This window comes from Sinohyriopsis cumingii, chromosome 5 (genome assembly GCF_028554795.1).
Source record: "Sinohyriopsis cumingii isolate HCF-2022 chromosome 5, ASM2855479v2, whole genome shotgun sequence".
NCBI lineage: Eukaryota > Metazoa > Mollusca > Bivalvia > Unionida > Unionidae > Sinohyriopsis > Sinohyriopsis cumingii.
The window spans coordinates 125,671,055-125,698,859 of NC_142965.1; positions in this window are offsets into that span (position 1 = coordinate 125,671,055).

The following is a 27,805-nucleotide window of genomic DNA, read 5'->3' on the forward strand; positions in this document are numbered from 1 at the left end:
TTCTCAATAATCGAAAACGTCTAAGTCTCGAACGGTTCTTCTTTTCTTGGCCTTTCTAGCTTGAAGTCTGGTGAAAGGGTGTTTTCTGCGTCGTCTCTTTCTGCCTTGTCCTTGCTGAATGCCTGACTCGGTAGCGTGCAGGGCATTTATAGGTGTTTCTCGGCGACCCAAAATGTCTTTGCCCGTTTGCAGCAAGACATTTTTGCCTGCCCTTATGAAGGCTTCTTTAGGGTTTTGTTTGTCGACGATGACATTTTGGAGAAATATTTTGCCTTGCGTCAGTGCCGCATCTTTCACGGCGTGCAATCCGCGTGTCACCATCGGTTTCAACACCGGGGCCACCGAACGAAAGGCCGATTTTAACATATCTCCTAAACCGTGTCCTCGCTGTCGAGCAACCCCTCGGTACACTGGATACATGACTTAAGAGTCGTGAGAAAACCGTTTTCGAAAATGGAGTTTCACCGTGACTTTCCCTTTGGTGAATGCAATATTTTGTCCCAAATCTCCTTTTATAGTAATGTTGACCGTGTCCAAATACGACTTGCTGACAGGCAAATAGTGAGGATGTACAAATTCGCGGTGGACGTGGTAAGTGTTTCCACCTTCCTCGTCAGCGTTCGTGGCAGAATCCACTTTTGAAAGGAATGACACGTAGTAACGGTACAGAGGTGTGTCCCACCACGTTGTACTCCACCACATCGGAATACACGAACATCAAATTCAGTCCTTGATTCAGTTCTACTGGGGTACGAAATAACTTGCTAAACGACTCGTTGTCGTAAACGATGGGTAATTCGTTTTTCTTGAGCGTGACCATTCTCATGTTCATGTCTCCGCCCAACATGTCAAACAATTCAGGACAAAATAAAATAGACATGATTTTACTCCGTTCAAATTTCATCGAGAAGCGACGAGCTGCTTTGTGGTACTCCATGGTGACACTTTTGTTGATATGCTCCAAAGCTTTCAGAAACACGCCATTAAACCTGGTGGCTATGGTGCTGACCAAATATTGACCACTAAAATAATAGCCTGGGGGAATAAACAAGTGATAGGTGGTGTACTTTTGTGTACGGGTTTTCTTGTCATATTTGACATTGCTATCCATCCACTGTTGCATTTGCTCGTCATGAACTTCCACATCAAAAAAATTTTGATTGGGAAAAATATTGAGGACTTGGGTCGGGTGAATGATTTCTACTAAAGCCACTTCCCAATGGGCTTCGTGATCTAAGGGGATGGCCTGAGGTAACTTGGCCGTGTAACAGCACAACGTGTTGTGGGGAAACACCTCCATGGAACTGTCACTGGGTAAGGTTAAGTAAAACTGGTTTTGGTGACTCATAATTCCAGAGTTCTGTGGCTGTCCGAGGGGTTACTGGACGTTAGAGGCGTGTCTCCGCCCAAAATGGGGTTTTGGTTGTTGTTGTTGTTGGAGTGGTGACTGGCACTTTCACTGGACACAAGGCTCCCGTTGGAAGAGAATTTCAGGGAGGGATTGGGAAGCAGGTAACCGATGCAACTGCTCAATAAAATGGTCCACAATTGTTTGTCTCCTTGTTGCAAACTCAAATTTGCAATGGCTGCCCCGATGACACAATACACCACGAAGATTTGGCAGAAAAAGACGATTTGCGTTTTAGGCACACGTTCTCCACACCACACCCACAAGGGTTGTTTTTGTAAATCTTGCACAGAAGAACTAGGTGAAGGAGGAGGGCTCAACGTAGCTGCGTCTGTGTGAAAGGGCATGATGGTCACTTCTTCTATAGTCGATGACTTGCGAAGCGTCGATCCAAGAATCAAAACTGGGTGGATATCCTTTCCAACGTACTTTGACTTCTTTGACACGTCGTTTGCCCACTTTACGGGTTCTGCGTTCGAGAATGCTTTCGATATCGTACACGTCGTCTTCTTTTTTGGTGACACGTTGTAACTCGGGCAAATAAAACGTTCCTTTGAGCACTTCTCCGTTCATGTCTTCCAATTTATAGACGGCAGGATGACGGCCATGCACTCGTCCAGTGACGCGAAACAATTCGGTCGTCCAGTTAGGTAAGTAACCTTTGTCGAAAGTGCGTTTGGTTTTACCAATGCGCACCCAATCTCCTACGGCCAACACTCCACTTTTCTTGGGGACAGCCCTCGTCGGGGACGTACCAAACAGACGCTCAAACACCAAAACTTCGTTCTCGGGAGTCACGTCTTGCGGGGCACGTCCGATGCTTCCATGGTAAGATTGGTTGTACGCTTGCACCAGGTGCGGTAAGATGTCGATGTACTTCAGAGTGTGGTGATGCGTAAAATATTTCCACATGCGTTCTTTCAAAGTGCGTTGAAAACGTTCCACGATGCTGGCTTTGGTTTCGGGATTCTCGGTGGTAAAAAAATGAATGTCACGTTTCTTTAATTTTTTTTGGAAAGCTTGGTTCAGAAATTCGGTGCCTTTGTCCGTTTGCCATCGAAGAGGGTGAGACCGCTTTGTTTCAACACCCGTTGCAGGGCTCGCACTAACTCGCTGCTCGATTTGGAAGTCAAGGGTACGACCCAGGCAAATTTGGAAAAGACGTCGATGACACAAAACAAATATTTGTAGCTACGATTGTAGCTGGCCAAATGAGAGACATCGGCTAAATCGGCTTGCCATTGATGATCGATGCCTTCCACTCGGGTGCGACTTCTGGCAAACTTGCGTCGAATGGGTTTGTGTAAAGTGTAGGTAGCTTGTTCTTGTAACCATCGTTGCACTTGAGGTAAACGGAGACTTTTCAGTCGAGTTTTGGCAGTACGATACAATTTTTGAACTCCTGCGTAACCTGCAGGATGGGAGGGATCGTAATAAATGCTGGCTAAGACTTTTTCCATTTTTTTGTGTTGGTTGGTGTGTTAATAAGGCACCCACTCTTGGAGGATGCTACTCTCTTTCTCTTGGGGTATTTTCTTGGATTGCAATGCTTTGCGTGTGCGACCGGCAATAGGTGTTGAAGAGGAGGATGTCTGAGCGGGGGATATCGGTTCTTGTTTCACTTCTGTCTTCACTTCTGTCTTCACTTTCTTTTTCTCTTGTGATGAAGAAGGGGTGGTCATCATCTTTTTAATCCATCCAATTCTGGAGGTAGGTGGTGTTGTTAACTTGCGTACTTTTTCTGGTGGAGCTTGAAACCCTTCTTCTTCTTCTCCTTTTTCTGTCTTGGTCACGGGTAGTGGTGGTACTGGTATTGGTACTGATACTGGTGATGGTGCTGGACTTTTCATCAAGGTCTTAAAATCTTTCAGAGTGGGTAGAGCTGTTTCGTCTAAAGCTTTCTGGTGAAAGAGTTGCAGTCGTTGCAAGAGTTGACCGTACTTTTGCGATTTTTCTGTTTCGGACAAATCTTGGCGATCCATCAAGGACTGCAATTCGTGTTGTAACTGGGACATCTCGCTCAAATTGGGATTGGGAGGTAAATGCGGGGTGCGTTGTTCTTGCCACCGATGGTATTCCATCCATCCTTTGTAAGGCACTAAAGCCAGTTTTCGTCCTTCCATGGGGTTGTCAGGGGTCGATTCTGAGATCTTGGGACTTCCGTGGCCTTTTTATCTGGCTCCCACCAGTCCTCCCAACATGGTTCCCAAGACTCCTTTCAGTATGGGACCTAACAAGAGGGGTAAAATACCTCCACGTTGGACCAACATCTTCTTTTTTTGACGAATGGGAATTTTCTTTTGAACCATTTGGCGAAGAACGTGACGATGTTTGCTTAAGCATTGTTTCTGGTGTTTGGACAAAGGGATCGTGCCTTTCAAGACGTTCAAACAACATTCGCACACGGTATCGATGACCTCTTTGGAGGCCGATTGAATGAGTTTTTTTCGTAGGGGTGAAGAAGCTTTGGACAGGACAGATAACATGTCCCCATGTTTGACTAAACGTGGTGGCAGTCCTTTCCTTTTCTTTCCTTGGGGTTTTCTGGAGGGTGACATCTTTGAGTCTTCCGGAGCACCAAAAAACACTGATACCCTACTTGGTTACACAACTTTTTTATACTGGAACGCGTCGCCACTGATTGTCTTTACGTCGTATCAGTTTGAGGACAGGCATGACACGTCGTGCAGGGGTACGTAACGGACTGAATCGAGCCAGTTCTTGCTTGGACAAATCCAGTAAACTTTGTAACATGCCCGATCTTTCTTGGACTTTGATTTTGGGAGAAGGTACTTTGTGAGCAGCAGCCACTGCCACTAAATTTGAGGGTCCTGCCACTGGGGAAGTTCTTTTTGGGGTCATCACCGGAGAAGTTCTTGGTGTAATCAACGTCTCCAAGTACTCTTCAGTTCTTGGTGTCATCAACGGAGAAGTGGATGAACGTGAGGATGCCGGAGACGCAGTCACCGCCGTGGCAGATCGTGGTTTGCGAGTGTAAGGTTGCGTCCTGGCCGAAGTGCCTCTCTTGCTACATGTTTTCTTCTGTGGGCTTTTCTTTTTCTGGGGACTTTTTCTCTGTTTCTTTTTCTGGGGGCTTCTTTTCTTTTTCCGGGGTGGTGGTGTCTGATCAGAGGAGGGTCCCGCCACTGAAGAAGTTCTTCTTCTTGGGGACCTGGTCTTTTTCTTCTTCGGGCTTCGTTGGACTTTTTTCTTGGGTATAACTTTGGGGGCATTAGGATCCCATCTTAAGAGAGAGCGAATGATGACCCCTCCTAGAGTACCGCTCCCTTCAGGTTTCAAAATGATTTTTTTTTGGTTTGAGTGTCGATGCGGGGATCGGCCAGTTGGACCAAAGCGACTTTGTTTCGATCGAAAAAGCGTTTGGTTTGATGAGGAATCTGAATGATTCCTTGGAGTATTTGACGTGCCGTCACCGTGAACCATCGTAAGACTTCTTTGAGACTAGCTTCTAAGACACGGGCTCGTGTTTGTGGATTTTTTTCTCGACTGATGCCATGCAAGGCACGAATCAATTTGACGGGAAGATGCGACTGAAGGGACGTCATGTTCACGCTGTGTGAAACAGGCGAGAAAGGGTCTGAGGTTTTTATAGATTTTTTTTCATGGGGAGTGAAATTAAGTCGAGGACGGAGACGTGTACAGGACAGGCCCTCTGTCTTGGCACCAGTGGTGAAACAAGTGGGTACGAAATCGCAAATCCTCGGGGGTGGTAGGTTTCAAATCGACGAGTAAATAGGCGTGTGGAGTTTGAGTGGCATCGTCGTACGCCTGAGTCAGCCAAGGCGTTCCTAACTGTTTGGCTAAGACTTGCACTTGCGATTTATCTCGAGGGCTTTTAAACAAGACCACGTAATGCGCATTGAGACTGATGGTGCGATGGGCTTTACTTTGTTGAAACAAATTTTGGGTGATGTAAACGACACTGGCATTACGGTGATGCCCTTTGCGCGTGAACCACAGTTTAATTTCTTCTTCGTCTTCTCCTAACATGTCGTCGAAAATGACCAAATGGGTTTGACGAGAGTCAGAGATGATGCCGTCGTCTTCTTTAGGAATGCCTTCCACAAACACGATGGAATCGCCTTGACTTTCTCGCAAGAGGCTGTACGCCGATTGCCACTCTTTGTAACACCACACAATCCGCTGGGGTGGTCGATCGATCAAATGATGTTTATGTTCGATCAAACGTTTGACGAATTCGGTTTTGCCTGAACCGCTAGGTCCAGCAATGAGCATGTTAAAGGGATGGCGAAGATACAAAGCCTCCCAACTGGCACGATCTAAGTGTTCGTCGATGACTTTGACAGTAGAGGAAGAGGGAGCAGAGACAGCAGAGGTAGCCATTGTGTGAGAAATGTCACTTGTGACACGAAAACAAACAAGACAAGAGTTTATTTACTTTTTCAGAACACGTTTATTGAATTTTTTTTCAAACATGAATACGAAAGACAAAAATACATAAAAGCCAAAGGCTTAAGTACAAGGATAAAAGGCACATGATAACCATTAACGTGGAATAAAAACAAGTGTCTGTACAACATGTTTTGGGTAATGTTCTAACCAGTTCTATAGTAGGGGGTAAGGTCACACAAGTGTCCTCCCGAAAGGGTCTTTCAGGCCTGTCCACGACAGTCCCGTCCTGGGTGACGGGTTCTTCTGGCACCGTCACTAACACGGGTTGAAAAGTAACTTTTTTCCTTGAACAACTCTCGTGCATACTGGGCCACTTCTTGGGTCCAAGCCTCAAAATCCCATTCTTTCCAGGCACGGACATCTGTCCAATGGGGATGTAAGTCACAAGCTACACACACATCGTCATACACGTCTTAGGTAGCTAAAAGTTGACGAATCTTTTTTTCCCGTAGAGGTCGAGAAGTATCCAGATGAAAACGCAAGGCTTTGAGCAAAAGGAGTTTTTCGTGACCATTTAAGGCCATTGAGGTGGTAAGTACTGATCGTAAAGAGTCCACAAAGAATCGGCTGGTAAACGAAATCCCAGAAAACAAGTCACTAAGACACACACCACTTGTCGACTCAAATTGAATGGATACAGTTCTTGTAATAATCGATGGTAATGATCCACGGTTTGAATATGGTCATGGAGTTCCTTCCACGGAATCTGTTCAATGACATGTGACATAAGTCGTGGCATGGCAGCCTGTTTTTATATTCTCTTTTTTTCGGATGCAATACACGTACTTTCTATCCAAAGATCTTCGTTCTCCAGTAGGGAATTTAAATGTTACATACTGTAACCGAAACGTCAGAGTTCGTTTAGAAGTTTCGTCTTCCGCTAAGCAGATTCCACGTAACAAATGTTGGTAATCCTTTAACTCGTCTTCCTCAATACGTTGCATTAAGTGAATGTCGAAGTAACCAAAATTATGAACATGTACATCATTGGCGACCTCAAAGTTTTGAACAATGTCTGACCACTGAAACAATTTCTGACGAATCAGTTTTCTTATACCATTCAGGTACCAGTGGTTAAAGATCTGGTGACGTAACGGATGCAATTGTTCTTTACGTTTGACTTGTATTTTCACCAGCTCTCGGTAAATCCTTTCTCTCAACTCCTCAGGCAAGCCCAAAATGTTCTCTTGTAAAGTATCCATAAGTATATACACTGTTTTTGGAATCGTTGGGTGGTGGCCAATAGCCTCGTTTAACTTTGTGCCTAATGTAATATCCACTCATAATCAGTCTTCTTGTACTTAGGAACAGAGCATAATTTAAAAACGGTTGAATAACTTTGCGTTTGCTTTTCACTTGTATTTTGATCAGTTCTCGGTAAATGCGTTCTCTCAACTCCACAGGCAAAGCACGAATGTTCTCTTGTAAAGTATCCATGAATAGGTCATACTAAATCCTCTTTGGTCTGACACAAGACATGTACTGTTTGCACATACGTGGTTTCAATTCATTGTCGAATCTAAATCGTTTAGTTACTAATTTACACGTTACAATTCGTTCAGAAGTTTCCTCTTTCACCAAGTCGACATTGCGTACAAGATGTTGGTAATTCGTTAACTCTTCCTCTGGAATTCGATGCAGTACATTTACAATGTAGTAGATAGAATCGTCCATACCAAACCATTCCTTTTTAAAACCAGGGGGTCGTTGATCAATATCTGTCCAATGGAACACTTTCAACTCAATGAGTCCTTGTATAGCCTGAAGGTACCAGTGGTTCAAACACCGGTGACGTAACGGATGCAATTGTTCTTTACGTTTCACTTGTATTTTCACCAGCTCTCGGTAAATGCGTTCTCTCAACTCCACAGGCAAAGCACGAATGTTCTCGTGTAAAGTATCTATGAACAGATTATGGTAAGTTACTTCAATGTCTCGGTCCCACTAAGGGTAAGTAATGACAATTCGGTGACCATCGAGCATGTTCTACGTAGGCCGAATCTTGCGGTTCCAAGTGGTGAAGTGACACACCGCAACTGAAGCACTTGACTTTATCTCCTTCGCCCAAGTAGAAAAATCCGGCTCTGGCTAATTCTTCGGGGGTCGGTCCTCCCAGATACTTAGGCCATTTTCCTTTGAACGATTGAAGACGATTTTCAAAGTCGCAGTATTCCAACAAACGCACAGGAAACGAATATTCGTCTTTCACAGGTTCGTTTCGATAAGGGTTGGGTGACATGAACAGGAGTTTGCTCAGGGCTGGATGACATCCGTAGGGAGGTAAACGTGAAGGTGAACATTCCCCTTTAAAACGAAACCCAGTAAAATGTCCAAGAGGACGAGCGGCATCACTTTCGCATCCCTCAGGTTTGGCACGCACAGCATCACTTTCCATGATAGGGGTCGTGAGAACAAAGTTCCCATGATGCTTTACGGCATCGCTAAGGTCACAACGTACAGCATCGTACCCATCGCAAGGCTCACAATCGCATTCCACTTCAGAAGCCTCACACTTGAATTGTGCCTTTCTAAACAACTTGTTCTGTGTTTCTCTGAAAGTATTCATCTTGTTCGCTCAGTCTTGGTAGTCACAATGAACTATCGATCTTGACCATAGCCCCCTTTTTATACTAGTCGCAATGCAGTCTCCAGCTTGTACATCTTTCCTTTTTTACGTTTTCTATGTCCTGTTTTGGAAGGTACCGTCTCTAAGGTACCGTCAACATTGTACCGTAGTGTGATGGGTGGAAAGGCCATAGAAAGGTAAGGGCAGTGCGGAGACCATCGAGTATGTTCCAGAATAGCTGAATCTTTATAGATACATAGATCCATTCGTAACTTCAGTCCGCAAGCGAAACACTGTACCTCGTATCCCAATCCTGACTCAGGTCCCAAGTAGACAAATCCTGTTCTAGCTAAAACATGCGAAGAAGGTAATCCTTCCCTATCCGTAGGCCATTTCTGAAACGTGTCCAATCGACGGGCACAATCACAATAGTCAGGTAAGAAGACTGGAAAATGGTAGGGTTTGAACTTGGAGTTCTCATCGGGTTTCTCACTCGATTCTTGCTGTGGCGAAGTCATCCTTCTAGCAGGTGACTATCCTCTTACAACCAATGTTTTATACCAACGTGTCCATACGGTAAGGTGAAATGATTGGGAAGTCGAACTCGCTTCTGGTACACGATTTGATAGACTTTTTCCAAGGGCCGACTGACGATGTGGTGAGTGGGTAAACGTACAATCTTGTTCGGTTGATAGGTGGTCACTTTAAAGTTTCCATCCTCTCCCGATTGAAGGCTTCTTTCAATACCCCAAAGTTGACCACTCGACTGGTACGATAATTCAGAGTCAGTCCTTTCACTTTGCACGTCGTGTGCACTTCTCCTTGTTTGTCCCGGTATTCGTGGCCGTAATTTGTGGGACCGCCACTGACGAAACTTAGAATCTTGTCGTCGATATGCTCGTCTGTCCAGGCTCCTAAACGGTCTCCTTCGATGTTAGGGTGCTGTTGACTCGGGTGATGGATGTAAATGCAACTGTCCGTGTCAAAGTACAGGACGCGTTCTCCTAACAGTTCTAAAGCTTCGTACAATTTTAGGAGAGCATGAGCTGTCACGTAAGCCGCAATGATGACATTTCCAAAAGGGTCGTCTTGTACAAAGTCCAGATCTTCTTCGTAATTGACCAAGATCAAATTCTCTCGAACGACGTCCACGTGTTTCATGTATTTGGTTTTGTCGTGAATCATCTGGAAGTAGCGGGAAGGTTCTGTCAAATATTCCGTCTTGGGTAAACACGGTCGTTGTGCCATTTTACCCCACAAGCAATTTAACATCACTTTGGCAAACGATCGCCTGCCTTCGTTTTTCTCGATGTGGTCTAAAGAGATGCCTTCTTGTTCATAGTATTTCTCTTTGAATTGTATTTGGTCTTCGGGAGTGTGACACCAGGAAGGATAGCCGCTGGCTTCTTGCTTCAGTTTCAAAAAGGCATCCACGTAGTCGGCGAAAATGCCTTTCTGCGTGGGGTCACCCTTGTGGTATTGTTGTGTCTTGGGAAAGTGGCAAATTTCGTACACTTCTAACAGTTGGTATCCCATGTCCAGAGCTTTGAACAATTCCACGCTGACCCAGGTTCCCGTCAAGGCACGTTCTTCCTGGGTGTGCTGACAAGGTTGGTCTTGGTTGCACGTTTCGGCACAAGTAGGGCACAATGGAAACATCAGTTTGCCTTGACAATGGTGAGGTAAGACGGGATGGTATAGGTTCGTGGGAGGCAAAACTTTACACTTGATCAAGCCTTCGTATTGTCGAATGTTTTTCAGGTCGATGTGTTCTGTCAGCAATTGCGGGTGCCCTACAGGAAAGCGACAATATTTGCACACGTAGGGATACAGCGAACACACGTCCAAGTATTTGATTTCTTCTCCTTTCTCTTCGTCGACTTGGTACAGCAAACAGGTGGCATTGGTCCTTCCTCCGTACAAACTATCCCTCGGGTTCAGCGGGTCCATGAACTGGTAACTTTCCACGAGGCGTTTAAACTCGGGATCGGTTTTCATACGGTGATCGTACTCGTGTTCCCACATTTCCACCACTTGGTATCCTTCCTGTTCTAACTTTAGGCGTCGCTGATGTGTCCTGGTACAAGTCTTCCATGGTTCGTTGTAAAAACTGATTTTTAGTGCCACGGTCAGGGTAACAGACGGGGCATCCGTGAAATAAGCAACCGTTAAACTCGTACACGATCTTGGGGTTTTCTAAGTCCCAGCCATCGACCGAATACGTTCCGATGGTCTTTTCACCCCCTCCGTTGCGGTCATGCTGAATCCACTTGTCTTCCTTGTCGCACAAGTAATGTAACCAACGTAGGGCTTTGACCGAGTATTGACGTTTGACAAAGTGGGTCGTTTGATGGCTGATGACAGCCACGGTGTTTTCAGGCATGAATCGTTGTCGATACACTAAGGAACACGCTTTGGCAATGGTGCAAGCTTCTTTCAAAGGATCGACCCCTCCGTGTTCCATGAACAGTTCTCGAAATTTTCCACAGCAACGCCGTAAAATGTCCACGTCGGAACGACAATACTTTAGCATTTCTTCCTGAAAGTCGAAAGGGTCCGAGGCGTGAGCCTGGTACCAAGCGTAGAAAGCTTCTCGTTGTTCGGTACGCATGTTGTCGGGGTCGTAATAGTGAGCCTCAGGTAAATGGGGTAGAACGGCGTGTTGATTGGCTTCCGTATTGAAAAAGTGTGGAAAGTACCCTTTAGCCATTTCTGTCATTCCAAACGTTTTAGGCATTCGGCTCAAAGGCATGGCCAAGTAACTCATCGAATCTTTAAACTGTACTTGTCCCACTTGCATGAAAATGATTTTGGCTCCGTTCAAAGTCACTTTAGGACGCTCGGTGCCTTGTTCCGTATAGTACCTCAAAAGAAACTGTCCATCGTATCCGGAGAAATTGTGAGCCATCACCGTGGCATGACGATGACAATCTCCGTAACGTTCGATGTCCTCTTGGCTCCACGTCTTGTCGATGGGGTCTAAGACCCATTGGGCAAAATCAGCTAACGTGTTCTGTCCCCGAAAGATTTTTTCACGCTCTCCAGGAATCTTGCTGCAGTGAGGGCAATGACTGAAGATAGGTTCTTGAATGCACTTCACGCACGCTCGATGAGCCACGCAGAAATTAGGAATGTGAATGCCAGTCTCTTGCATGCATTCGAAATCGAAAAAAATGAAATTGCCTTTCTTCTTGTGACCGTCCTCTTTCTCTGGTGGGGGTTGGTATTTTTGCTCGTAGCATTGGTGTTCCAAGTCCACGATGTGGTGACAAATGTGACATTTTTTCTTTCCTGAACATACGTGTGCCTTGGTACTATTGGCAAGGTAGGCCTTGTCCACAGGTAGGGCACATTCTCAGCAGTTGACAAGCACATTTCTGCTGTGAACCTTGTGTTTTCAAATGTTGTTGGTAACAGGTAGGACTGACAAACGTGCGCAAACAAGTTGAACAAGGCACTGGTTCTTCGCTCAGACAGGGTGGAGAGGCCAAAGATCCTGGGCATTTCATTCCACAATGCTTGTGTTGCTCTCGATTATTATAACCATAATCGCATTTCTCACAATAATAAACATATCCCAGGAATGCAGTGATACTGGTAATGGTATCGAAATGTTCATCGTGATGATAAAGGTGAATGTATTTTCCGTCCTTAAAGTCTTGGCCTCGAAACAATAGAGGCCCACGCACTTCTTGAGGGTGCACTTTCAAGGTGTAGCGTGGAGCTAGGGCATCTTGCAATTTTTGCATTTCAGGAATGCCACAGGGTGTGTCTTTGGACAGGCCAGCTTGTTGCAACAGGAGTTCTGCTTCGTTTCGTTGTTTGGCTCGATAGGAACGTTGAATAGTGTTCCAGGTTCTTTTCCATTCTACAGTATCGTTCTTGTTGGCATAGGTTCGTCCCACCACGATGGCACGGGCTAAACACATCTGGTCTTGAGGGTTGTTAATTCGGACGAGACTTGTTTTGGTGTTGCGAAGGTCGTCCACCAATAAGATCTTTTTGCGTCCAGTCCCTTGAGGAGGAGAGACGTGGGTCATGTCCAGTGTGGCTTTTCCATCGGTGATGTCAAACTGGTCATTAGATTGTTGCACGTGTTGAATCTTGTCCATGACTTTGGAAGCGGTCAATTCTGCAGGGGTGCTAAACTCGATCCAAACAGGGGATTTCAAACCGTCATGTTGTATGGAAAGTCTCAAGCGATCGTCTTCTTTGGGTTGACATTGTCGCTTGAGTGCGGTGAGCAAAGAATCCCACACCCCAGTGATGAACACTTCTGCTTTCTCTAACGGTACTTCAGCCTTGAAATCTTTAAACTTCACCGTGTATTTGTAAGCCGTGGTTCTAAATTTTCTAGAGGAGCGCTTTTCCGTCTCTCGAATGGAATAGTATTTTTCAGGGTTGACTAAGGGTGGCGAACTTGATTTAGAGGTTTCAAATTCTGGTTCACTCATGTCCTCTTCAAAATCACTGGCATGAATTTGTGCCAAGATTTCAGCCCTGGTACTATGCGATAGATCACGTTTCTGCCTCTTACTTTCTTCTTCTTCTTTCTTCTCGAATGAATAGGATCCTTTCATCTTGAGTGCAAAACGTCAAATGACTCAAGTTCAAACACCATAGACTAATTTATAGTCATGGCAGACCAGCGTATATAAAAGGGTGTGTGTCTTGTCCTTTCACTATTCATTTCACTCTCAAGCCGAGCACAACGATGGAAGAGACTAACCAAATCGAACGTTTCGTCAGAGCTTTGCGAGGGGTCATTAGAAAATTCTCTTCAAACCAGCCCACGGACTACTCTCCTTCCTTTCGAGATAAAAGTCAAGATACTTGCTATATCTGTCAGAAGAAAGGGCATTGGTCTTCAGAGTGTCCAGACCGTCAAAAAAAACAGGGGCTAAAAAAGACAAAAGTCAAGATACCTGTTATTATTGTAAAGAAAAAGGACATTGGTCTCCAGATTGCCCAAAAAAGAAACAAGAGGAGTCAGAAGAAAAGAGGAATTCTTCAGAAGAAGAGAGGGATTCTTCGGAAGAAGAGAGGGATTTTTCAGAGGAAGAAAACAGACAGGTGAAGAAGAAGAAACAGGAGAAGAAAAGAAGAAGGGAAGAAAGTGAGGAGGAAGAAGAGGAAAAGAGTGTGACGGTGAAAAAAATTAAAAAACAGAGAGACTAAACAAGGAGACAGAAGAAGTCAATGAACTTTTTATTAAAGTGTTGTGTTGTGAATTGTGAATTGGATTGTAACAATGGATAAAAGAATAAATTAATGATATAAGGTAAGTGTCTTTGAGTTTTGATTTTAAAATAAGAAGTTACACTCACGCACTCATACAAAGAAACGTACTATAGGGGGTAAAATGGGTTGGGTTTTTTTTCTGAGTTATTGGCAAATTGAAAGGCTATCTCTTTTCGAGAAATGTGGGTGACCCTGAAAAGGGCCTTTTTATTTTGGTGCAGGGGTGAGTTTAAGCAATCAACTTTAATTGCCTTAAGCCTTTGCCACGGCCAAGGCCTACTTCTGGACTGCGTAACGTTGATGATGATGATTGGGTTGAAATCACTAAGGGTGGTACGGTAGGTTTAGTCACAGGGTTGATGTGTTTAGCTCGGGAAGGTCGTATTCTCTTCGGTCGTAATAAAGAAGTCTGATACATTTGTTTCAGACTCCTTAACTCCGCTAAAATGTCCAACAGTACCGTGACCGTTTGATTTTCACCCTCTTGTTTCTTTGCTGCTACTTCTTCTTGCTGTTGTTTTTTTTTTTCTTACCTCTTCTTCTTGCTGTTGTTGCTGTAGGAGAAAAGCTTGTTCCGCTTCCTTTTGTCGTTGTATAAATTTCTCCAATTCTTCTTTCTGTCTCTGTCTAAAATTCTCCACTTGCGGTAATGAAGAAGGTAACGAAGGTTCCGGAACAAATTCTTGCGAGGTAAGAAAATCCACAAAATCCCAATTCACCTCTTCTGAAAGTAAGTCCGGGTTCCCTTGGGCAGTCTCCCCTGTTGGTGCACCCCAATGGATCGTTTTCTGAATTTCCGTCATGTTGAATCACTGTCGCATAGATTGACTGCACACAAGCGCTAGCGAATCTATATAGACCAACTGACGTCACAGACTACTCTCTTCTGATTGGATGCGGGCTGACTGAATTTTGTAACGCGTGTTCGGATTGGTGAATGAACTCAATCCGTTTCAATCCTTCCTCTTCCTATAAATGAGTGCAGTTCACTGCACTGATTCACCTGTTCTCGTCGCTTCAAGATGTGGACCACAGTCGAATCATCCACCCTTGTGTCTTCCATGATGTTCAGGACGGACATGCTCATGTATGTCCGGTCCAAGTGGACCGTTGTCCACAAGACAAACACCAGTCTGTGGATACGTAGGATCTACGTAGAAAGACAAGGATGCCTCAAAAGAGTGCTGATTTACGGGCCAACAGTGAGACGCAGCCTAAGGACAAGAAGAAGACCAATGCGGTGCCCTTTATGTTAATGGATACATTAACATAAACCCAAAGGCCCTTTTCAGGGCCACGCATATTTCTCGAAAAGAGAATGACTTTTCAATTGCCTACCCCTTTTTTAAATTTAAATTTAAATTTAAATTTAAAAAAAAAAATGTAAAAAAAAAAAAAAATCCCATATTCAATTCCCCTTGTCCCTAGACAAGCCCAAACTCTATTCCCCCATGTTAAATTCCCCTTGTACGTAGAGTGACCCACGATTTATTGCCATGTTAAATTCCCCTTGTACGTAGAGTGACCCACGATTTTTCGCCATGTTAAATTTCCATTGTACGTAGAGTGACCCAGGGTGGTTTTTAATGCTAATTCCCATTGTACGTAGGGTGACCCCATTCACTACTTACAAGTCCAATATAAAATGATACTCCAGAATGTTTAAATAATCGTATAATTCATACTGTCCACAAATCAGTAGCCGAGTTTGAAGAAGGCATCGAGCGTTGTCTCTTGTTCCTCACAATGTTCTTTAACTTATGTGGCTTGTGTTAATTACTCTATTTTTTTGTACAATAGACAAATAACGACCACCAATAGCATTGCAAATTTTTAACTCTCTTTCATAAACTCTAAAATTTCAGGATATAACATAACAGGCTAAGAACATTCATTCTCATCATCATATTCATCATTTTCATTATTGGGATGATTGCTTTAGCGAAACGGATTATGCCAGTGTGGATATGTGAGAAAGCATGCCAGTAGCTTCTCGTGGGTTGGTGGTTCTTTCCGAGGTTTTCCCGGGTTCTTCCTCCACCATTAATACTGGCCACCATGTATAGCCTATCGTGTGTTAAAAAATGGCGTTAAACCCCACAACAACAACAATCTTTCACGAAACCGCGACATACTTTCAATGTCATGTGACTCGGACCGTATGAAGTAACATTGCCGAGAAACATAATGATTTGTCTCACCTGCCGATGTATACGTTTGGTTACATTATCTATATATTTAATGAAGATAGGCGTAGTCAGTGGTTCAACTTCTCACCCGTAGTACTGCATGCAAATCATCACTGTTGTAAGTGAAGATAAATCAGTCATTGTTAATATAATTCACGCATGTAATGATTTCTCTCTGTTGAAAATATAATCATTCGAGTGAATAGAACTTTTATAATATTGCACTGCATTGTCGGTCTCTGTCGTTAAAGCATCAAAACATAAAGCGATGCCACATTCCCGGTTAATAAAGCCCCGATATTTATTTTAAAAAGTCAGCAAACTGTGTTCTATTAATCATATATACAAATTAATATCATCAATTTGAATTAAACAATCAGCAAATAACCAGACTCTTTTTTAAATGTCTTTCCTACAAGCATTTAGTTATTAATATATGTAATAAGACTTAAAAGCTGACTCTTCCGTATTGTGCAAAGACTTCAGATAAGCATATTGACAGTCCTAATCTTTGTTGGCGCGCGTGTCAAGTGAGCTTTAACCACACGTGCCCTTATGACATTTTCCGGGTCCTTGTTTCACAGATTAGACCAGTACGCTACCTATTAACCGTAATTAATCTGTTCCAATGAGCGCCAGAAATTAGTAACAAAATATATTTCCAAGTTGCAACTGAGCTTCGAGATTTGTTTTGGTGTTTAAAATTGAGGGTTTTCGGTCTGATGTTAAACAAATATGATGTTAGAGAAGCAAACGTTCATGACTAAAGCAAAATTAGGTGCTAAGGGGATTTATGTAGACTGGGGTTTCGGTTTTGAGGGGTTAAATTGTAAATCAAAGACTTATGAAAACTGTAACTTATTATATGCAAACTATTTAGAAAGGAACAGAATGTAGAAAATGGACTTTGTGAGTAGCAAGATGAAACAAGCGCATTATATAAATGCACTAAGAGTAAAATTTTAAAATAATATCGTTCAAGTCTCGACTACCATTCCCACCAATCCAAGTCACCACCGCGATATAAATTTCTCAGAATTGATAAATGGTGCCCTCAACAATAACCGAGAAAACAAAAGAACACAAATACTCCCAGAAATCATCAGACAGACAATGTCGAGCAAATCGGTAATCTTAATATGATAGTTAAAAAACAGGATATCAAAATAATCAGAAACCGAGACACTTGTCTCACACATAAGAGACATACAGCAATACAGCCCGACTCTTGGTCCAAAAGACAGTAAGCGACATAGTCATTACAGCATAATTACTTTTGAATGCTATGCTTGTCGTCCTGTATCGGTTAAAATTCCTGTACTAAATTTAGAAACAATTTACTATGACTTTACGGCGTCTCTCTGATTGGATATACATGGCGGCCAATATAATGGTTGAGGCAAAACCCGGTAAAGTACCCGTAATAACCTCCAACCTACTGGCTAGCTTTCTCACATGCAAACTATGTAACGGAAAGAAGCAAAACCAACAAGTTTTGTAACATTCAACATGCACTTTATTTTCTTAGCATACAAACTGAAAATTCAAAAGACACTTCCAAACGTATATAATGTATCAAATGAATTCCGTTAACCGTCAATATAGTGATGTAGCAATAGTCTTGAATGAGCTGATGTGTCAATAGCCTTAATATACCACTAGGATATAATCCCAAATGTCTCTCAACTAGTCCTCTATAAACTTAGAGTTTAGCACACAATGTTAATGTGCAATAGGCAATTCCAAAGAATAATCTGAATAAATGATTCTACGCAAATTATACAGGAATGCAAATAAGGTTCATTACACAGATTGGTATTAAAATAATAATGAATAACTGTGTATCTATTCTTTTATATACATACTGTCACCTGACTCATGACACAATAAAATCACCTGAATTTGGGTAATTTCAAATAGAATATTCCATCAAATATTGTAACAAGTTCACTTCCAGAACGTTCTGAAGTCATAAAACAAGGATACGTTTATAACTAAATTTCAGTTAAACATCTTGTTTACCACTTATAAATATGACAAAACTTAGGTAGACATTACATGACTATTTTTAGGAAGGTCAAGACTCCATTTTCAATTACTGACATAAATCAAGCATACACTATAAGTAAATATACATAACACATTGCGTCAGTAAATCACTCCGCTAAGTCAGAACTTTAACATACGTCTCATGAAAGTATCAGATGCTTAGCGTATGACAAAATGTGCAATAGCTTGGAATGTTCAAAACCTTGCGAAATTTTCAAAGAATCCGCAGAAAGAAAAAGATCAGTTCCACACACAATATACAAGTATGTATTAAGACCAACAAAGGAAATAACATCCATTCATTATCTCAAACCGGAAAATGAAATTAAAATAATAATAATAATAATAATAATAATAATAATAGAAGTCATTCGAATCCGAAGACGAGGTGTGGTCACGGGGATAGATTTGCAATCCGATCTTCACTTTCGTGTCTATGACAGACGAGACATTATATTCCGTTGTTGTTACAGGGACGATAACCTGTGGCAACGCTCCAGGATGCCTCCATCTGGCTCCAGCGTTCATCTGAAGGCCAACTGACGCTTTGCGAGTGAGGGCATGCCAATGATTTCAGTCCAGCGCTGTTTTTCAAGCTCCCATGGTTTTAGGCCATATTAATTTAGGCTGTCTTTCAAGGTATCTTTGCAACGCTTACGTCTTTGTTTCTCCAGTTATGTGCCAGTTCTACAAAGAAGATCGTTTTGGCAATCAGTTGTCATACATCCTGACGATATAGCCTGATCAGCGAAGCAGGACATTGAAGAGCATTACATCGATTTTTCTTGCATTTATCCATCATTTCGGGGTTAGCAACCTTATCTTACCTTCGGAACCCAATGATAGAGGGAATAACCCGCATATGGAATTTCTCCAGCTCCTTGAATTGTCTGCGGTATACAGTCCACGTGTCTCATGCAAAGAACAGGGTTATTCACCTTCAGCTTGCTGGATAGGGTAGCATTGCGATGTTCGAGTAATATGTTTCGCAACGTTATGTAATGGTACAACACATACAAAATGTCAAAACCGAGCATATTTGCAAACCTACGATATGTCATTTACTGTGGAGGACATCAGTAAATCAGCAAATAAGGTTGACGCATGTATTATGAATTAATAACAATTCAACATTAAAAACAAAACTTCAGATCTTAAATTGGGAATTTCCCATTTAAGCCAGACGCTGATTGTGCTTCTGATACGATATGCGCAAGCAAATAGCAGGTAGAAATTCATCTTCATCTAATGGTAACAAGCATATCAGATGTCAAAACATTATGTCCAAAACATATATCAAATAGCAAAGCATGCTGTCACAGACGGAGAGACAACCTGACTAAAGCCAATAGTATATAACTGCTCTTAGTACAAAAAGGATATGCCTTTCGTCTGAACCTCACTAAGGAACTATTAGTACATTTAGTTCTGGCGACAAGAACTATCGAATGCCAAGACAAGCTGTCCATAAATTGAAAATATTTTTGAACATAACATATATAAAAACAATAAATTGGCCTATCGACTTTGGGTTCTCATTAGCATAGAAACGTTTCAAAATTAACTATGTTTTTCTGGTAGTGTGCTTACCTTCTTTGCAAAATGAATTGATGTTTCCCTGCTGATCTATTTTTCAAAACTGGAAAGAAAATGGACTGGTATGATTAGTCAATGGTATATGGGCATGTATAACAAGTGTCACTTGGTTCATGGTCCTATTATCTCCGTGGTCCATTGGGACCACAAATAAACAATTTTTGAATACTAATTGTCGATACGTCATTTACCGCCCCAACTCAGAAAAGGGATATAATTCCCGCGAAAATCATCAGCGAATCAGCCCATATGACCGAAACATGTCTACTAGATGTCCAAGTAGTCTATCAGAACTGGTAGAAAAGACGGTCTCATAAGATACGCATTATATATTAGTTTGAACTGATGGGAAAATACTCTTTAAATATCTGACCGCCTTGTGGTGAATAAAGACAAAGTATATTTGATAGGAATAAAATCGGAGCGAGTCAAATGTAACCATAGACAAGCTTTCCTGTGTCAAATTGTGCCTTTTAAATATTTCAATGAATAGTAAATTCCTAGAAGGAAAAATATGCAACGCCTTACCATTAACTTCTCTGTGCAAAAATCATTGTTCTCGCAAGTTACAAAACAGTACAATTGAATGTAAAGCAAAACCAGAACGTACGAAGGACTGAAAAGAATGAATGTACACTCCCAACATATATATATGTATGTATATATTCACCACTATATATATATATATATATATATAGAGAGAGAGAGAGAGAGAGAGAGACTTACAGACAGACAGACAAACAGAGTTTTAAGAGCATCATTAAGACAGCTTGCAAAGAAGGGTTTAAACCAGAATAAAATGCTTTAACGTCTATATCCTGCTAAATAGTTCATCTCTAAATGTAGAATTTTATTTGTGTGCCTATCATTTTGAAATATTTGTGACAAGAAACGTTTTTATCATGGAATGATTGAAATAGGAAGATACATTCCTTTGCGATGCATTTTTTTGCATGTGTGGACGCAATGGTTGGTGATTTAGTTTTAAGCAAGAAATTTTAAAGTGGGTAGCCAGTTATTTATATCCTTCACCACGTACTACAGAGTATCCCCAGCATCGCGAGCAGTATCCGACATAGCAGTGCAGTGTTACATGTTAGCAACATTGGATAATACTAACTTTATTTTCTATAAATGTCATCCATTTTTCGTCTAATAATTTTTATGCTAAGCTGCAGGCCGCATTAATGTCTTGAGTCAAGACTTTGGGTCTATTCTTCTCTTGATTTTTCTCAATAAAACAGCAGAACATATTGCATCACTAAAAATGGCTAAGTTGCGTTGATTAAATTGGGAATTTGTCTAATTTGTATGGTATGTGACACGCTCCATTTGCTACATGGAATGAAGTGTTGAATATGCATCTTGAACTCCTCAATATTATTTTCAATCACCATTATTAGTCAAAATCTTTACTAGAACTTCCTGAAGAACAAATTGTGTCCCAATCTTACGCCTATATCAGCCTCAGTGTGTAGCGCTGCATATGGAATAATCTCAACACAATCTGCATGATCATTAGGGAATACAGCATTATATTCTTTTCCTCCCAGCAATGCTTCATAGTTTTGGTTTCGCACACAGCCTCAATCATGTACTTATGGTGAGTCATTGTTATATTGTTTGTGAAGACGCATGCTCTAGTATAGGAACATAATCGAAATGAGTATCAAACGCAATGTTGATAGGAGGAGTGTCTTGGTCCACTATCTGTCGTCATGCCAAGCACACGTTTAATATCTGAAACATGTCCATCTTATTTCATTCAGTTGTAACACTTGCTCTTTTTTGAAGTCCTTAGCGTGCTAAATCGGAAAAACACCAATGACAACAATAGTCTGTCCCTTCTATTACACATAGCACAATTGATTCCCATACGAACTACAACATCACTACAGCCTGGTTTTCTTTAGTGAACCTCTTCGCACAGCTTTAAATTAGGCAGAATGAAACCACAATTCATATATTTTAAGAACATCTGTCGAACCAAACCTCACTTAATTTCTCGGTACATGTATATATTCATTCAACCAACACTTTTCAAGCAATATAAAACTTCATCAATAAAAAGAAGTATCCACTATTTTCTCAAAATCAATTAAAGGAAAGACATCCAGATAAACTGATAAGTTTGGTAATTAATAGATTATGTCTATTTTCAATGCATACAAATGCAAGTGTGTATGAATGTTAGTTAAGAAATGAGTTATTGTATACATTATTTTGCCTTATAACCTTAAGAAGACATGTTATAACACCTTCCTTCTCAGCTGATGACAGATCGCTCTTTTTATTGGCAAAATTGTTTCCTCTTACAAAATACTGACTGATGTCCCTCCAAAAGACTTTAAAGAAACCAGCTGTAAATCTGTATGATACAAGACTGTTTCGTTCGGCTTAATTTGTTTAAGACTGCTGTTGCTTCTGTTTGTGCAACTGGGCCATTGATTTCTTTGCAAATTCAGGAATGACCCTGGCCTTTATGGAAGACACAAGATCAACTGGGTCTATTTGATGCTGAAAATTTGATTTTAAATAATGTTATTTTTTTAATTGTAACGGAATTATATTGAATAAGAGCCTTTTCTGCCCACGTCATCGTCATCCATCTTGGATTTTACATTAGGATTCGAATTTGAAATTATTAAAACATTTATTACTAAGACTTTTGCAATTTAATTTGTGGATTATTCTTGGATTAATTTTGGATTTGATTCTTGAAACCGTATGTTCTCCTTTTGTCATTTTTTACAGAATTTTCCAGGAAAACAATTTATTTGTTACATTGTAAAAAGCTTGTTGTTTTCACTCTTTCTGTGTTACTATTTATTCGAGCCTAAACTCGTAACACAATGAAATCACACAAGAATGGAAGCAAAGAAATCAACAATTGCTTTTATTCATATTTAATTCTGAATACATAGGGCTACAATAATTAATAATGTTATAAACAGTATCTCATAAGCTTTATTTTATGGAGCATTATAGCATATTTTACATACTAATCTCTAAAATTACAAATTTCATAGCACACGCTATCTATCCTAATTGTGATTGATATACTATTGTTAGATATAGCGTTGAAGTTGAATCTTTTATTTGTACTTGTATTCACAACGGCAAGCTTGGTGTGATTCGAAGAGAACATCATTGTATCGGATGATGAATAGGATCAATAAAATATAACTCAGCTGTACAGCTATCTGAACTGGAGAGATTAGAGATTATTGTTGCATAGTACCTTGCTAAAAGATGATTGCAAGTATTTCATATTAAATTCATTGCCTTGTATTCTTTGACACGTTTTAAGCAAACATCAAGCTCATGCTTAAACATGAACATATGATATAACTTTGATTAAAATGTTCTTTGAATCATAGAACTTAAACGATCTTCTAAACTTCGATTCCTATATTAGCCTTCTAAATTCCGATTAAGATGATGCCCTCCGCTTTTAATATCTGACTTGGATGTTAGGAGTTTATTCTGGAGTGTCTTGCTTAACAAGCTTCGAATATATGGAGAATGTATTTTCTTTTGTTCTTTGTAGTATATATATATATTATCGAAAAAATACGACATTTTGATTTAGGTTCAAGGTAAAACATTACAGAGACTCCAAATCTGATCAATAAAAAATGAAACAAGTACTATCTCTATGCATGCAGTTTTATGAACACCTTGTAATGAAGTAATGCGACAATTAAAATATCAATACATTTTGTATTTGACAAACGAAATATCCAATCTATAACTCTTGAAATGTAACTACCCTACATTAATAATCCACTTGTAATCTTTCACACGCATGGAGTGTTGCTTTCCAGGAAGAAGGTGTATTTGAGGTCTAATCATATTTAAATAGGTCTCAACTGCCATTATAATGTGTAGAGTGCAAAACAATGCCGATATACATCCCTGTGCCCAATTCATGGTGTCAACGCTACTAAAACGTTATTAATTGTATAGACAAAACTTTAAAGCTTTTACTGGTTAAAACAAATTAATTTTCATTATCGATAGCATGATTACACATTTAAACTTAAAATCTTTGCTTAATGAGATGTTAAATTGCACATATCATATTTGATTTATTTCTAATGATGAGGATCAGTGGATATAAACAATCGTGCTTCTTTGATTAGATGGGCATACAATTATTTTACCCTTTTTCTGTGCTGCACATGAAATGTGTGTACTACATATATATAATACAACATTTTCAAGCAGTAGTTGTTCATTATTAGAGAATCTTATCTCAGAAGCTTGCATTTGGTACAAATTATAGTTCGATGTGTAGATATATAACTTCTTGTCCAGTTTATAATTACATACTTAACAAAATTTATATATTATTAATCGGTACGTTTTCAGAATCTTTTGTCTTTTTCTGTTTTCTGAAAATGAGAGTTAATCAGACTTGAAGATTGTTAGTTCTTTATCCTGGTTCTTTACTGACCTTGTTTATATTTCTGTAAGAATTTCTGAAACTGGTACGAAATCTAACATTGAATGTTTGGTGTGGATGATCCTTTTCCCAACTTATATTTGTATCCATATTTCTTTTTCGCCAGATATCAATCAAATTATTTCAGTCACAAATATCGGTTATTGGATATCTTGCATTGTGTTGTTTTATAAGCAGACACTTTATTGTACTCTTTGATTACAGGAATCAATCAATCAATCAATTATGCAATCAATCAATAAAAAAGTGAGAAATGAAAATAGGTAGGGAGATTTCAAAAATATTTTACAGCAGGGATGTGGATAAGGTAGTACAGCAAGGACAAACAATATGGGGGCCCACAACCTGTCCAGGGGTCTACCGCTATCACAATTTGTAATTCATGAGGGCTTACTGGAGAATATTTCCTAGGAAGCACAAATTATGTCCACTGCCCTGGATTCAAGAGCATATTTTGCTTTGCTTAGTTTTAATTTTCTTTCAAAAATATGATATTGAACGGCTGTAACAGATATGTATCATTTGCATACAAGGATACCCACAACGACGCATATATTGGATATAACTTACCACAATTATAAGTCTTTTTTCACGCAGTCCGTGAGTTCTTTCTGTAGACATGAATTCACTTACAAACTGCCTGACACAACAGATCCAGATGCTTGCAACTTGAAACATCATTTTATAATTCATAATTGGATGCATTTTAGAATCACATAAGATGCACGAAGAGCCATGTGGAACCCACCTGCACACAGTAGAAACAACATTTTACTGTTTGTCGCAAACAAATAACGAGATGCCACTCATCCTACTACATTAACAAATGTCGATAAATTAAACAAAATTATGCATAAAATTTAATGTCTGACATGATCCATCATTTTGTGATATTTCTTCAGTATACTGATTATAGTAGCAAGGACTGAAAATAATGTATCACACATCTTTCTGTTTGAGATGAATCCTGCTGTGTTTGACAAATAATTATAATGTGACCAAAAATAACACCTTAATTACACGTCAGGTAGATGAGTCTCAAAGATATGTAGATTTGATTCATCCCTAAACAAATACTTATATTATCAAACTACTGAACAAATGTTGTTCACTCGTTAAACAATATTTAGGTATGCAGAAAAGTAAGTCTCTAAGTCGCATGTATAAATCTATATGTATACATGTGGGTGTGGGTGTTTATAGGATGGAAATCATGATACAAGTTATGATCCAGGGGCGACGTCCCTGCGGAGAGGGATCAACCATTTGGTAAGCCTTCTCTATGGGGTGGAGATTTAAATAATTTCTATAGTTTGACCCAGGTAATAAAGTTCATCTGGGTATGGACAAACCATTGTATATCACCTAGGGGTCACAGTCTTATCTTTGATGACCCTTTATGTCATTCATCACATGTATTGATTTCTGAGACATGCCAGCTATTCTAATTAGGAGTTATTTGATACATGGGTAAAATCACCCCATCTCCATGCGTCGATCGCGGGGATGGTGAAAATATCCAAAAATGTGATTACAATCTGCACTCAAATTGCAATCTTTGGCACCATGTTGAATGGCCTGCCTCTAAGGGTGTCGGAGGAATTCAAGAATATTACAAGTGTATATACGTATAGGTACGGATGAATGAAGTATATCATAATATTAGAGCCATTCTTTAAAGGCATGATGATACAAAGTAAATATTTCGCGGGACGATTTTAATTATACTTCCTACAAAAAAAACAATTTGTAAATGGGACATACGATCTTATCAATATCAATACAACAGACCTGCTGTCAAAAACTACTTATAAATAGTTAATATCGGGCTTTTACAAGTGCCTAATTAGGCAAAAACATTCTAATTTGTGGTGTTAATGTCACTACAATTTGGAAGAAATATGTACATTTATAACGTTAGTAAGCCGACATTAAATAATGAACAATTCTGCAAATGTTAAACAATACTGATTTAAAGTTAGACTAATATTGCGTATATGGTAAACAATTTATGACTGGCATGTGGCCAGCCGTGTGACTGGTTAGGAAGAATATCCCAGTCAGATAAAGAAAAATCGACAAAGAGATATTAGCAGAGAACGAGCTTCATACTGACTGAATTAGATCGAACATACATATAGTTGCAAATCAGATCCAACAGGACCTACTAACATATCAAACGTCATTGCTCCGAGACATGTGACCTTGGAAAAGTGGTTCATCTTCACTAATTATATACCTTTTTTTCATTTTTAGTGTCTACTATCTGTATGGAGTCTAATGCATCATAATTAATAATGATGCTATGATTGCATTGTAAGTAGTTAATGGGGATCTTATAGGGTCAATGGGACTGATCAGTACAAATACCCTTGGGAACATATAGGGTCTATGTAAATTTAACATGGAGAAAAATCGTGGGAACATATAGGGTCTATGGGAATTAACATGGCCAAAAACCCTGGGACAATATAGGGTCTATGTAAATTTAACATGGTCAAAAAACCCTTGGGACTGTATAGGGTCTATGTAAAATTGAAACAGGGAGGGTCTCTATTTTTTTTAAAAAAAAATAAAAAATAAAATTAAAAAAAAGGGGTAGGCAATTCAAAGACTATCTCTTTTCGAGAAATATGGCTGGCCCTGAAAAGGGCCTTTGGTTTATGTTAATATGCCCTTAACATAAAGGGCATTTGCGACATCTTCTTGTCCTCAAACTTCGTCTTACAGCAGGGCCATACATCAGAGTCCTCTTGAGGCAACCTTGTCTCTCTATATAGACTCTTCTTATCCACAGGCTGCTGCTGGTCCTGTGGACAACGGTCCACTTGGATCGGACATACATGAGCATGTCCGTCCTGAACATCATTGTTGACACAAGGGTTGAAGATTCAACGTCGGTCCACATGTTGAGGCTCCTACAATAGGTGAATCAATACAGTGAACTGCGCTTATTTATAGGGACAGAAAGGATTGAAACGGATTGAGTTCATTCACCAATCCGAACACGCGTTACAGAATTCAGTCAGCCCGCATCCAATCCGAAGAGAGCAGTCTGTGACGTCACGTAGTCTATATAGATTCGCTAGCGCTTGTGTGCAGTCAATCTATGCGACAGTGATTCAACATGACGGAAACTCAGAAAACGATCCAATGGGGTGCACCAGCAGGGGAGACCGCCCAAGGGAACCCGGACTTACTTTCAGAAGAGGTGAATTGGGATTTTGTCGATTTTCTCTCCTCGCAAGAATTTGTTCCGGAACCTTCGTTACCTTCTTCATTACCGCAAGTGGAGAATTTTAGACAGAGACAGAAAGAAGAATTGGAGAAATTTATACAACGACAAAAGGAAGCGGAACAGGCTTTTCTCTTACAGCAACAGCAACAAGAAGAAGAGGTAAGAAAAAAACAACAGCAAGAAGAAGTAGCAGCAAAGAAACAAGAGGGTGAAAATCAAACGGTCACGGTACTGTTGGACATTTTAGCGGAGTTAAGAAGTCTGAAACAAATGTATCAGACTTCTTTATCACGACCGAAGAGAATACGACCTTCCCGAGCTAAACACGTCAACCCTGTGACTAAGCCTACCGTACCACCCTTAGTGATTTCAACCCAATCATTATCATCATTACGCAGTCCAGAAGTAGGCCTTGGCCGTGGCAAAGGCTTAAGGCAGTTAAAATTGATTGCTTAAACTCACCCCTGCACCATAAAGAAAAAAGGCCCTTTTCAGGGCCACCCACATTTCTCGAAAAGAAATACAATTTCAATTTGCCAATAACTCAAAAATAAACCCCACCCATTTTACCCTTATAGTACGTGTCTGTGTATGAGTGCGTGAGTGTAGCTTCTTA